Below are 14,989 nucleotides of genomic sequence, written 5' to 3'. Positions count from 1 at the left end.
GTGGAAATACTTAGATTAATGGAAATGGGTTAATAATTAAGACAGAGCTAGCCAATAAGAAGCCCAAGTCACCGGGCAGTTGTGGCACATGCCTTTAATCCCAGCACTCAGGAGGCAGAGGCAGGTGGATCTCTGTGAGTTCGAGACCAGCCTGGTCTACAAGAGCTAGTTCCAGTGCAGCCTCCAAAGCCACAGAGAACCCTGTCTCAAAAAACAAAACAAACAAACAAACAAAAAGAGAAGCCCAAGTCACCAGCTAACGGTTTCATCATTAATTTAAGTCTTGTGTGTCTATTTGGGACTCTCAAGGGCAGCGGGACCTTGCCAGGACAAAGAACCTCTCATGACACAGTAGGAATTGTGGGAGAATGTTATGGACAACTGCACACTAGATAACATAGACGGAATGGCAAAACTTCAAAATGACTCAGCAGGAAAACAGAATTTATGATGACAGATTGGATTAGCCTTTTAAAAACCTTTCACAAAATCTCAGGCCCAGATGGCTTAAGTGTTAAATTCCACCAACTATTCAAAGAAAAATATCAATCCTTTACAACTCTCAACAAAATGAGAAGTTTGACTCTTATTTTACAACCTATATAAAAATTAACATAAGAGGCTGACAAGATGGTTCAGTAGTTAAGAACACTTGTTCTTGCAGAGGACTCTGGTTCAATTCCCAGCACCCACATGATGGCTCACAACTATACGTAACTCCAACTCCAAGGAATTCAACTCCCTCTTCTGGCCTCTTCTGGCACCAGGCATGTGTGTGACATACAAACATACATGAAATAAATTAATCTAAAAAACACTTAGACAGCTTTGGTAGTGGTGGTGCACACTTTTAATTCCAGCACTAGGGAGGCAGTGGCCTGCGAATCTTTGTAAGTTCGAGACCAGCATGGTCTACAGAATGAGTGCCAGGACAGGTTCCAAAGATACATAGGGAAACCCTGTCTTGAAAAACCAAACCAACCAACCAAATAAAAACCAAAAACCACTTAGACAATATTAAAATATTGATGAGTGTTCAAGGAAGCAAAGCCCTCATGTATTAGAGATGGGGTAAAAGTTAGTACACTTGTTTTGGAAATCAATTTGACAATGTTTTAAAAAGTGAAACAAAGTTAACCTATAACTCAGCAATTCCATTTGAGTTTTAAAAAATTGCTGTAGACATAAAGTCTCTTAGTTTTGTTTATATTTTGGAACTAAGGTCTCTCTACCTTGACCTAGAACTTGAAGGTCTTCTGCCTTAAGTCTCACAAGGTGTGAGCTACTGAGCTCATCTATAAAACGTAGTACATGAAACTTCAGATCAACCCAATTCACACTACCTCAAAGTAGAATAGCCTGGCTCTCTATGAACTGATGATAGACAAATGCAAAGTAGAACTTTATAGTGGAATGGTATTTGGCAAGAAAATGGAATGAAATGCTAATGGGAATTATGTGTATGAACCTTAAAACACCATGCCAAATTAAGAAAAAAAAGCTGATCACAAAACACCATATATTGGAGCTGGTGAAATGGCCAGGTGTGTAAAATCATTGTCACATAAGCCTAAGGGCTTGAGTTTGAGCCCAAGAGAACCCACATAAAGGCAGAAGAGAGAAGCGACTCACAAGTTGTCCTCTGACCTCTGCACAGGCATTGTGGTATACACATCCATACATACACACCATGCACACACCACAACAGCAACCCCCATGTGCTGTGTGATCCCACTTATATGAAGTATCCAGAATAAGGACCCCACAGACACTGAACATAGATTAGTGATGGCTAGGAGCTAGCGCAGGAAGAATGAGGAGTGACTGCTAATGGGTATTAAGTTTGTTCTAGGAGCTATGCTGGTTAGTTTTTGTCAACCAGACACAAACTAGAGTTACCTGGAGAGAGGATCCTCAGCTGAGAAATCGCCTCCATCATACTCCCATGTGTGTTCATGAGGCATTTTCTTGGCTAATGATTTATATGAGAGGGCCTGGACAGGTCCTGGGCTGTATAAGAAAGGATATCGAGCAATCCATAGAGCAAGCAAGTAAGTAGCATTCCTCCATGGTCTCTGTTTCAGTTCCTGCCTCCAGATTCCTGCCTTGGGTTCCTGCCCTGACTTCTCTTCATGATGGACTATAAATTATATGGTGAAATAAACCTTTCATTCCACAAGTTGCTTTTGGTTAGGGTGTTTATCACAACAACTAAAACCAAACTAGAATACGAGTGATAAAATATTCTAAACACAGGTTTTTATGATTTTATTTTTAAAAAGTGAATTTTTAGTATGTTAATTACATCTTAAAATATATCATTAAAAATTCATTTGCAATAGCATAGGTAGGTGTTCCTGGCCTTACAATAGCAAAACTAGATATATTATCAGTAGATCTGAGTTGATGGGAGCAAAACCTAGTGTGCTAAAGAAATCTCCTTTCCAAGTTGAAACTGCCATTGATGAAGAGGCCAGTGGAAAGTGACACCTCTGACTTCAGGCCTGCTCCTAAGAATGCATCTTCGTATCCCAGAAACACAAGGCCCATAAAATCACAAGCAGATGGATACCTGGGCTCTGCACCAGCTCCCTGTTCTAAAGGGGACCACAGACTACAGGGGTTTACTCCAGTGGGAGAGGTATTTAGCAGCAATCCACAAAGGGAAAGTGTGTTCGTAGAAGAGAGACCAGATGGGGCATGTTCACAGCCTCTGCTTCCACATTCCTTTCTGTTTGGAAACAAATGTCCCTCACAGGTTCATGGTGACTCAGTGTTCCACTTGTGGGAGGGTCTATCGACATTAGGAGATGGGTCTTAGCTCAAGAAAGGATGTCCCTAACAGTATGTCCTTGCTGGTTGAATCTTGTCCTGTGCACCTTTCTTTTCCTCTCTCTCTCTCTTTCTCCCTCACTCTCTTCTTCCCTTATCTCTCCTTTCTGCCCATCATCATGTGAGTAGCACCTTCCTCCATGTGCTCCTTCTGCTAACAACGTTCTACCTCAACACAGGCCCAGACATGGAGGCAAGAGTCCAAGGGATGAACACTCTGAAACTGGGAGCTCAAATAAATCTTTCTCCTTTAAGTTGCTCTCTTGGCATACTAGTGGCAGTGACACAGCAGTATACAATACACTTCCTTTGTTTTTTTTTTTTGGTTTTTTTTTTTTGGTTTTTTTTTCGAGACAGGGTTTCTCTGTGGCTTTGGAGGCTGTCCTGGAACTCGCTTGGTAGTCCAGGCTGGTCTCGAACTTACAGAGATCCGCCTGCCTCTGCCTCCCGAGTGCTGGGATTAAAGGCGTGCGCCACCAACGCCCGGCTACTTCCTTTGTTTTTATGGCAGGGTTCTTTGACTCATCTGGGGTCAGCAAAGTCCACCACAAAGCTTCTTTTCCCAGCTTCCCTTGCAGCAAAGTATGGGCCATATGACTACATTCTGACCAAAGACATTAAAAGAACTGTGGTGTGATCTTTAGATTACATCTGAACCTGCTTATACTGTGTAGAAGAGGGTGTTAGTTTATGGGAGAGCTGAGGGCAAATAAATAGTCTTAGATGACTTTGTGGAGAAGAGCTGCCTAGACGAGCTACATCCAGACTGCCCCATGTAAGAGAAATAAGTACTTATGCCTTTGTATTCAGGAATGCTGTTACAGTAGATGACCCAATTCATGCCATGCTGACAAACGAGGGGGGTATGGGGGTGGTGTAGGGCTGAGACGGAGTGAACACAGTGACACAGAGAGCAAGCATCTCTCCAACAGAGCTGTAGACTTCTGTATTCTGCTCCCCATGGTAAACTGGTTGGGTTTAGCATGCCATGTGCTCATGAGCATCACTTGCAGCTAAGATGTTAACAGACCCTCCAGGGGCTCTAGGGTAACTTACTGGCTGAAGGATTTCCTGTGTAAATATCATTAGCACTTGATTCAATCCCTTTCTCTAGGTGCAGAGAGGTGAATTTCTCACCATCCCCTCAAAAGTATATCTACATTCCACAACCTGTAAACGTTGTAAATGGGACCCTATTTTGAAAAGGATATATCTTAGGGTTTCTGTTTGCTGTGAAGACACAACATGACCACAGGAATTCTTTTTTTCCTTTTTTCATAGCAACTCTTACAAAGGAAAACATTTAATTGGGGCTGGCTTACAGTCCAGAGGTCTAGTCCATTTGTATCATGGTGGGACATGGCAGTGTGCAGGCAGACATGGTGCTGGAGAAAGAGCTCAGAGTTCTACATCTTGCAAGGAACAGAAAGTTAACTGTAACACTGGGCATTGCTTGAGCATAGGAGATTTCAAAGCCCACCCCCATAGTGACACACTTCCTCCAACAAGGCCACACCTACTCTAACAAATCCACACCTCCTAATAGGGACACTCCCAATAAATTTATGGGAGCCAATTACATTCAAACTACTACAGATCTATATAGATGTTATTATATTAAGGATCTTGAGATGAAATCACCCAGAATTATCTGACTAGGCCCTACATTCAATGACAAGGATCCTTGTGGTGGTGCACGCCTTTAATCCCAGCATTCGAGAGACAGAGGCAGGTGGATCTCTGTGAGTTCCAGTCTAGCCTGATCTAAACAGAGAGTTCCAGGACAGGCTCCAAAGCAATACAGAGAAACCCTGTCTCGAAAAACAAAAATAAAACAAAACAAAAAAAGAATTTGCCTCAAGTTCTCTGGTTCACAAACTGCTTATGTAAGAGGTGAAGAGGGTTTTTGTTTGGAGGGGTCTTAGTTTCCACTGAGGACTGAAATTTAGGTACAACAGAGTGGTTCCTGGACCTGTTACATGTTAATAAACTGAAATAGGTTCACGAGATCATCCCTTGTCTTTACAAGGGAAGTGGGGATATTCGGGGCATCATAGCTCCCCCATCTCAGTTCAGCTGAGCTTCGAAACAGCTGTGGAGAAGTTGTAAAGAGCCCTCTAAAGGTAAAGAGCAAGAAACCGATGCTGAACTGATGCCTGCCAGGTTTATCAACAGACTGGGAGACGGCTAGCTCATCCTAGGCCCTGAGCAGGGCTGGGTGCTGGAGACACCAGGGACCAGGTGCTCTTCCAGAGCCTGTCAAAGCAGGAGAATGCCTTTCCATCAGGATAACCAGCTGTAAGATGTCATGGAAATGCACTCAGGAGTGACTAAAGTGTTGTATTTAAAGGGATGGGGGAACAGCCCTAAATCAGAAGGCCTAACCTTTCAATATTTTTGGTGTCATGATCCACATAGGTTTATTCTCAGACTACTGTTTCCATTGGTAGAAGACAAACTACACAGGGTTATAAATGTACTTATCAATTCCTGGGGTGGTAATGTGACTATATCCTTTACTAGCTGAAGATATAACAAGATTATTACAATGATCAGGATTTTGAAGCAAGTATGAAGTTTAAAACATTCACAGCCCCTCTATAACATTAAAACTGATGGCTCAGTGGATAAAGGTTATTTGGGATGCTGCACAAACTGGTTATCCCCAGGACTCATGGTGGAAGGAGAGTGCCAACTCCTGAAGGTTGTACACACACACACACACACACACACACACACACACACACACAGAGACAGAGAGAGACAGAGAGAGACAGAGAGAGAGAGACAGAGAAAGAGAGAGAAAGACAGAGAAGTAGGGAGGGAGGAAGGGGGAGACAGACAGACAGACAGACAGACAGAGACACAGAGACAGACAGAGACAGAGAGATAGAAAAAGACAGGAAAGGAGGGAGGGAGGAAGGGAAGGAGAGGGAGAGACAGAGACAGAGACAGAGAGACAGAGACAGAGAGATAGAAAAAGACAGGGAAGGAGGGAGGGAGAGGGAGAGAGAGAGACAAAGACAGAGAGAGACAGAGAGAGAGAGTGACTATTATGGAGACAGTTATTCATAGTGTAAACCCTCCAGTGTCTGTCACTTATTCTCTTCGTTGAAGGAAACACTGGTGTTTAGATAAAGGCTTACAAAGCTAGAGGTCATATAAAATACAGGTAGAATTTTCTCATCCAAATTTACCCAGAATTCTCTCTCTGGGCCCATAGAGGTTCTTGTATAATTCAGGCAAAGGATTCCTCCAGTGGATGAAGAAATAACAGAAGGAAGAGAAGAGGTCTCTGGGGTGTGAGGGTAAAGATTTCACAGGACCACAAAAGTTTATCCACAGTGAAGACTGAGTTGAGTATCACATCCAGAAGGGAGAACGTCACATTGTCACCACAGAACTGTCTTTTTTGTCCTAAACATCTTCAGCTTTCTCCCACCTCAATCACGGTGTTGACTCTAAACTACAAGTGGTTTAGTAGGAAATGAGACCCTTTGGTTTATAGCTGATTCCTCAGATGTAAACATTCCCTCTCCCCCAGATGCAGAGACCCATAAAACTAGGGAGCCAGAAAGTTACAAAAATCACAAATCCCCTCTACTGTATAAGCAATAAACAATTGCTGGGTACAGGACTCTCTTTACCATACACACATACATAGACATACACACATATATACATACATACATACATACATACATACATACACATATACACACATTTTATATCTATCTAGAGAAAGAGGAGATATGGGGGGGGCAAAAAGCAAGCACAGGTATACCTACAACCCCAGTACTTGGGAGGCTGTAAGTCCTTATGTCAAAAATAAGAAAGAATCAGTGAACCAAAGAAAAACTACAAATGCCTATATACAGCAATTAAAATTCCAGAAGGAGGTGAAGGGGCAGAGAAAATATTTGAACAAATAATGGTTATAATAAACTTCCTAAATATAGCTGGGCACAGTGGTGCATGCCTTTAATGCCAGCACTTAGGCAGCAGAGACAGGAAAATCTCTGTGAGTTCCAGATCAACAGATCTACATCGTGAGTTACAGGTCATCCAGACAACATAGTGAGATCCTGTCTTTTAAAAAAAATTCTATATATACACAAAACTTTAAACTGAGATCCAAAAAGATAAACACACTCTGAGCATAAGAAACATAAAACTCTCTGGGCAGTGATAGCACACACCGTTGTTCCCAGTATGGGGGGTGGGCAGATGGATCTCCTGATCTGCAGAATGAGTCCCAGGACAAACAGAGCTACATACAGAGAAATCCTGTCTCCAAAACAAAACAAACACAGTACAGCCAGGACTGTTACACAGAGAAACCCTGTCTCAAAAAACAAAAACAAACAAAAATGATGGGCCTGGAGAGATGGCTTAGTGGTTAAGAGCATTGGCTGCTCTTCCAGAGGTCCTGAGGTCAATTCCCAGAAACCACATGGTGGCTCACAACCATCTACAATAGGATTTGATGCCCTCTTCTGGCATGTAGAACACTTATACATAAAATATAAATAAATAAAAATGTTAAAAGCCAATGATGAACATAAAGGTGAGCTAATGAAAGGAAAAGAAAAGAAAGAGTCGCAATGAGCCAGGCAAGATGGCTGATGCCTAAGTTACATGAGGTGTGAAGCAATTTCCTCAGAATTGAAAGAGTCTCTCCTGAAGGGAGGAGAGAGCCTCGGGAAATAAAACTTACATGTCTCAGACATTCAAAGCTTAGGAAAAGCTACACATTCAGAAACAACTGCTGAGAAGGCGCTGCTGTCTGCCAGCCTGCCCAGCTACCCCTAAGACCTGCAGGGAGCCCCGAGCGTGAAGCTTTCTTGTCACCCACGGTGGGTGGGCGTCTTGGTGATGAAGCTGCCTGGGAGTCATCCACACTTCCGTAGATAACCCAGGGAAACTCACTGGTCCACCACGCTAGACTTGGTGATGAAGCTGCCTGGGAGTCATCCACACTTCCGTAGATAACCCAGGGAAACTCACTGGTCCACCACGCTAGACTTGGTGATGAAGCTGCATGGGAGTCAGATCTGTTTCTTTGGCCTATTCTCAGTGGTCAGATTTGCTGGCGTCTTCCCAGGAAAAGTCACGGAACACAGGAGTCAGTGGTAAAACAAGGGGAAATCACATTTTAAAAGACAGAAGCCACAGAGGGAGAGGTGGAAGCTCATCTCCACTGTTGACTTGACAGGACCTAGAGTAACCTAGGAGACAAACCTCCGGGAATTTCTGTGAAGAAGTTCCTGGATTCGGCTAGCTCGGAGGAAGATTCGCCCCTCATGCAGGCTGTCCTGACGCCACAGACTAAAGACAATGCAGAAATTGAGATGAGTACTGACACTCATGCGCTCTCTGCTCCCGGCTCCTGCCGGACTGCATCCTTGAACTGTGAGCCAAAGCTCCCTTCCTTCCTTGACTCACTTCTCTCAGGGGTTTCGTCATAGCCACAGGAACGTAACTAATTAGAGGGGAGCGGGAGAGCCAGTACACAAGGAAGTAAATATCAAGACATTGAAACCCAAAGCCAACCATGCCAATAATCACACAAAACATAAGCAGTTCATATATTGCAAGTCAAATGCAGATGGTGCTGACACGGTGTTCTCATGCCTATAGTCCTAGCACTCTGAAGGCAGAGGCAGGAGGATACCCTGAGCTCAAAGCTAGTCTGGACTACACAGTGAGACCCACTTTAAAAAACCCAAACCGAACCAAACCAAACCAAACCAAATAAATACACAACAGCCAAGTATTATCATAATGCAGTTTTAGAAAGTTGTTCAGGGGCTGGAGAGATGGCTCAGAGGTTGAGTACTGACTGCTCTTCCAGAGGTCCTGAGTTCAATTCCCAGCAACCACATGGTGGCTCACAACCATCTGTAATGAGAACTGCTGCCCCCTTCTGGTATGTGCAAAAAGTTGTTCAGTGGGTAGAGGTCCTTCTGTGTGGTCCTGATGCCCGAGTTCAATCCTGGACTCTATACGGTGGCAGGAGACAACCGACTCTCTAACATTTTTCTCTGACTGCTATAGGCATGCACGGCACATACACAAAATAAATTAAATGCAATAAAAGAAAGCTAATATGACTAGCTAGTGTCTAAGTGGATTTCATGATATGAGACAATGAAAGAAGAGGACATAATAATCTCAAATTCTGTACCTAATAATAAATCTTCAACCTGTATGAAACAAAACTGACAGAAACTCAAGAGAAAGAGAACACACAGTAATAACCGATGGCGACTTTATTTAATTTAGAGTCTGGGTCTTGTGTAGCCCAGGCTTGGGATTTACTGAGGATGACCTTGAACTTGTGATCCTCCTGCCTCCACCTCCTGAGTGCCGAGAGATTACAAGTGTGCACCACCACACCTGGGTTTGGCACAGTACATAGGAGGGAACCCAAGGCGTCCGTCATGCTAGGCAAAGTTCTACCAACCGAGCTATATCCCAGACTAGCCAGTAATTAAAAAAAAAGATTTATTTTTTTATTTTATGCATATGGGCCTTGTACTTGTATGCATGTCTATGTACAACAAGAGTGCCTGGTGCCTATGGAGATTAGAGGCCAGGGCTTCAGATCCCCTGGAACTAGAGTTACAGATGGTTGTGAGGCAAGGTATGGTTACTGGGAATTGAAGCCATGTGCTCTGAGAGAGCAGCCAGTGCTCTTAACCACTAAGCCATCTCAGCAGGCCTATGCAGTGACTTCATAACCTTCATTTAATTATAGAATAGTCAGAAAATCATTGAGGATATACAAGCCTTGCGCAACTATGTCACCTACTTTGACCTGTTCAATGTTTATCCAACTTTATCCATCAATAACATAATACATACTGCTTGCATATGCAAACAAGGCATTTTTAAAGTACACTGTACCCTGGCTCACAAAACGAGGATTCAAGCCATAAAAAGCATGTTCTCTGACAACAGAATTCAACTGGAAACTAATAATGGAAGGATCCTAGCAGCATTTTCATGTGTCTTCTCTTTACTTTTTAAATTACATTTGTGTGTGTGTGTGTGTGCATGTGTGTGTGTGTGCACATGCAGGTGTGCCAAAGTGAATATGTGGAGGCCAGGGGACAACTTGTGTGTGTTAGGGATTGCACTCAGGTTGTCAGGATCAGTAACCTTTACCCATTGTGAGTTACGTCACCAGCTACCGGATAGCACATGGGCCAGACAGACCTCTAAAAGGAGATTAGAAACATTTTTAAAAGATTTACTTTTATTTCATGTGTATGATTGTTTTGCCAGCATATATGGATGCACCTGGTGCCCAGACAGGTGTGAGCTGCCATGTGGGTGCTAGGAACCACACATGGCTCTTCTGGAAATGCAGCCAGTGCTCTTAATCACTGAGTCATCTCTCCAGCTCCATGGAATTAAAATTAAAACTCAATGAAAATGAAAACACAACTTACCAGAATGTTTGGTATGTTTTAAAGGGGTATTTAAGGAGAAAAGCCTAACTCTGAAAATCTATTTCAGATAAAATGAAAGGCCTTAAATCAATGACTGACTTAGCTCCCACCTTAAGAAACAGAAAAAAAAAGTGGGGCTGGAGAGATGGCTTAGTGGTTAGCTCCCACCTTAAGAAACAGAAAAAAAAAATGGGGCTGGAAAGATGGCTCTGTGGGTACTGCACACATGTGGTGCACAGACACAAATGCAGGCAAACCACCCACACATAAAATAAAGAAGAACGAGAAAGAAACCAGAAAAAGTACAGGAAGCAAAAGGAAGCAAATGAAAGAAAATTCATATAAAAAAATAAATCAGTAAGATATGAGTTGGAGACATAGCTCAGCTCACCTTGCCTGCAAAACACACATACACACACACACACACACACACACTCACACACACACACACACACACTCACACACACACACTAAAAAACAAAAAAAGCAACAGAGAAAACCATCCGGAGCTGGTTCTCTTAGAGCAATAATATAGGCAAATCTATAGCCAAACTGATCAATGGAAAAAGAAAGAAGCCACAAGTTGCCAGTATCAGAAATGAGAAAGGTGATGCTACTATGAACAGTAGGAGAACATTATGAACAGCTTTATATCAGCAAGCTGAGCTATTTGTAAGAAATGAAAACATTTGGTAAAAGATAGCAATTACCGGCCGGGTGGTGGTGGCACACGCCTTTAATCCCAGCACTTGGGAGGCAGAGGCACGCGGATCTCTGTGAGTTCGAGGCCGGGCTGGACTGACAAGCCTCTAAAACAATACAGAGAAACCCTGTCTCGAAAAATCAAAAAAAAAAAAAAAAGATAGCAATTACCAAAGGTCATTCATGAAGAAATGTGTTTATTCTTTAAAAGAATTGTTTTGTTTGCAGGTACACATGCATGTATGTGCAGGTGCATATGCAGGTGTGGTGGTTTGGATGAAAATGCCCCCCCCCCCTCACTTGTTTGAATGCTTGGTTCCCAGTTGCTGGAACTGTTTAGGAAGGATTAAGAGGTGTGGCCTTGTTGGAGGAGGTGTGCTTCTTTCGGTAGGCTTTGAACTTTCAGAAGACTCCCTGTGTGTTCTCTGCCTTGTGCCTATGAATCAAGATGAGGGCTCTCAACTGTTTCTCCTGCCATTTCTTTGCCTCCTGAGTGCTGGGGTTAAAGGTATGTACCCCCAAACCTGGCAAAAAAAATTACATAGTTTGAAGAGAAAAAGAGCACCATGAAATTTAATGTTGGAGACCAGGCTTGTGTTGAAAGTATGCAGTGATTAAGGAATGGCCTGATCCGAAATGGAATAAAGGGAGGGGTGCCCTCAGGGCAAGATCCCACCCAGCTAAGATTCCTATCTGTGAAAGAAAAAGAATTCTCTGCTAAAAACAAAAACAAATGAAAGTTGTTGCAAATGGATTCAAAGTTCCACTCCAAGCTGGCAGCCAAACTTGGCGGTGTCATTCATGTGACTTTATACTCATGAAGGATAAACTAGTAAAGGGGTTGTGGAATCTTCCTCTGAGGTTATGGAGAGCTTCTGAGGCCAGGCAATGGGTGGCAGGGCAGTCCCTGTGTGAATCCCCTAAAAAGTCATTGTGTGAAGCTATGAAAGTGAACCCTGTGTTGCACTGGGAACCCTAACATGTTGGAGCTTCCAGAACTGCGGGATGCCTGCCAGGCAAAGCTTCAGACAGGAAGTGGAGTCAGCACAAGAGGAAGGAGTGTTTTACAGTTGGCAAAACTGTAAGGGAGGAGCCATCTAAGCCCTGACATCAGATGTGGAGCTACAGGGTTTGGAGTTTACCTTGCTGGGTTTTAGTCTTGCTTTGGTCAAGTACTTTCTCACTATTCCAATGTCTCCCTTTTGGAATAGTCATGCATATTCTGTGTTTTTGTATTTGGAAGTATGGATTCTTTTTTTTTTTTTTATTTCTACAGAGGGTTACAATTAAGAGATTTGAATTTTGGATTTTAAAGCAGTGTTGAGACTGAAAGACAACAAGGACTTTTGAAACTACACTAAATGCATTTTGATTATGATATAGCCATGAGCCTGGGGGGCCAGGGAGTGGAATGTGGTAGCATGAATGAGAACAGCCCCAACATAGGCTCATATGTTTGACTACTTAGTCCTCAATTGGAAGAACTGTTTCGGAAGGATTAGTGGGTGTGGCCTTGTGGAGGACTATATCACTGGGGCAGGTTTTGAGTTTTCAAAAGACTCCTACCATTCCCAGTGCCCCCTCCCACTTGCAGATCAAGATGTGAGCTCTCGGCTGTTCCTGTCACCATGCCTTTGCTCTGCCATCATGGACTCTGACCCTCTGAAACTGTACGTCCGATGAACACTTCTTTCGTAAGTTGCCTTGTTCATGGCATTTTGTCACCGGGATAGAAAAGTAACATCAGGTGTCTGCCTCAACTACTTGCCACCTTACTTTTTGAGACAGGGTCTCTAACTGGGATTTTCTGCCAGCTGCGTTGGCCAGAGAGTCCCAGAATCTCCATCTTTGCTTCTCTACGGATGGGGTTGTAAGCTTGTGTCATCGTGCCCTGGTTGTTGTTTGTTTGCTTTACACTGATGCTGCAGATCCAACTCAGGTCCCCAGGCTTTGGCAACAAGCACTTGGTCAACTGCTGTATCTCCTCAGGGCCAATAAAAAGATAAATCCGTATGTCAATTAGAGTAAAGAAAACTTCAGGCTAGGTGGCTACACTGGTGAGTTTTGTCAAATACTCACAAAAGAAGTAATATCAATTCTACACAAATTCTTTCAAAAAGAACTGAAGAGGATGGGCATGTAAGATCGCTCAACAGGTAAAGGCTCTTGCTGCAAATCTAACAACCAGAGTGTCATCCCTGGAATTTACATGGCAGATGGAGAGAACCAACTCCCACACGTTATTCTCTGGCTTCCAGTTGTGCACACACACATGCATGCGCACACACAAATTAATCAATGTAAATTTTGTTTTTAAAAACCAAAGGGGTGCTGGGCGTTGGTGGCACACGCCTTTAATCCCAGCACTTGGAAGACAGAGGCAGGTGGATCTCTGAGTTCAAGGCCAGACTGGTCTACAGATCGAGTTCCAGGACAAGTTCCAAAACAATATAGAGAAACCCTGTCTTGAAAAAAACAATAAACAAACAAACAACAGGGATAGATACTGCTCAATGAATCCAATAGATATCAAATATTCATATGATATTCAAATATTACCCTGATACTAAAACAAGCAAATAAATTACAAGAAAAATGTAAGTACTAATCATGAAGACAGTTGTAAAAAAATATAAGCAGGGCTGGGAATGTAGCTCAGTTGACAGAGTGCTTGATTTCAAGCATGAAGCTCAGGGTTCAATCCCAAACACCACATTGTCTGGGCTTGGTGGCACACACCTGTAAACCCAGCACACAGGAGGTGAAAGTAGGATGTTCTGGAGTTCAAGTTCATCCTTGCTTACATAGAGTCCAAGGCCAGCCTAGGCTACAAGAGACCATCTCAAAACAAAGAAACAAGCAAACAAATTAATGGGGCTTCAGAGAAGGCTCAGCTGTTAAGAGTACTTGCTGCTCTTTCAGAGGATTCCGTCTGTTGCTCTTAACCACCTGTAGCTGAGCTCCAGGGAATCTAATGCCCTCTTCTAGTCTCCATGGGCACCCACAAACACGTGGCATACTAATACACAGATACACATATGCATAAATAAAGATAAATGCTTAAAATGTTTAAATTAAGTTAAATATTCTAAACAAATTTTATTAAATTGAATTCAATAGCATATTAAAATATGATACATATTTTCATACATACAAGTAGAGTTTATTGGCCAAAATGTGGGATTAGTTTAATATTAGGAAATCATCTAAAGTCATTTAGCATTTTAAAACAAAAAACGTAAATATTTGATGGCTCAGTGGCTAAAAGCATGTATTACTCTTGCAGAGGATTCAGATCCTGGCATCCACATCAGGTGATTAATAACTAACTGCTTATAACTCCAGTTCCGGGTGATCTGATACCCTCTGGCCTCCTTGGGCACCAACACAAATGTGGTACATATAAATTTGGCAAAGTCTAATATCCATTTGTAGTTTTTGGTCATTTTGAAAGACAATCTCACTGTGCGCTCACTGGCCTGGAATCACTATGTAGACTATGCTGGTTTCAAACTTGCAGGGACCCTCCTACCTCTGCCTGGATTGGTAGGATTACAGGTGTGTGCCACCATGCCCAATCCTAACACATCTTTTTTCTTTTCTTTTAATTTCTTTTATATTTTTATATGAGTGTGTGTGCATGTCACAGGGTACATGTGGAGGTCAGAGAACCACTTGTAGAAGTCAGTTGGCTTTCTCCTTCTACCATACATGTTCCAGAGATCAAGCTTGGGTCGTCAGGCTTGGTGGGAGTCACTTTTACCTGCTGAGTCAGCTTGTTGACCCAACACCCATTCTTCATAAAAATGTTCAGTCACTAAAAACAGCGGGGACTCCTTCAACTTGATAAAGGACATTTATGAAAAACTTACAACAAATGTGATGTGTGTGTGTGTGATATTCTAAATGCTCTCCACCCAAGATCAATACATACTCATTCTCACCACTACTAATCAGCTTTATTTGGGGAAATATAGTCGGAATATTCAGACAAGAAA

The 14,989-nt window shown here is 42.7% G+C and overlaps 1 protein-coding gene across 4 annotated transcripts in view; it reads right to left on the bottom strand.

The window, feature by feature from the left end:
- Ebf4 (EBF family member 4) overlaps nt 1-14,989 on the bottom strand; it is a 70,043-nt gene that overhangs the window by 26,371 nt on the left and 28,683 nt on the right. The gene's annotated exons all lie outside the window — the stretch shown is intronic.

The sequence above is a fragment of the Mesocricetus auratus genome, unplaced genomic scaffold (genome assembly GCF_017639785.1).
Source record: "Mesocricetus auratus isolate SY011 unplaced genomic scaffold, BCM_Maur_2.0 Super-Scaffold_100004, whole genome shotgun sequence".
Lineage (NCBI taxonomy): Eukaryota > Metazoa > Chordata > Mammalia > Rodentia > Cricetidae > Mesocricetus > Mesocricetus auratus.
This window is presented reverse-complemented; position numbering and strand designations above follow the sequence as displayed.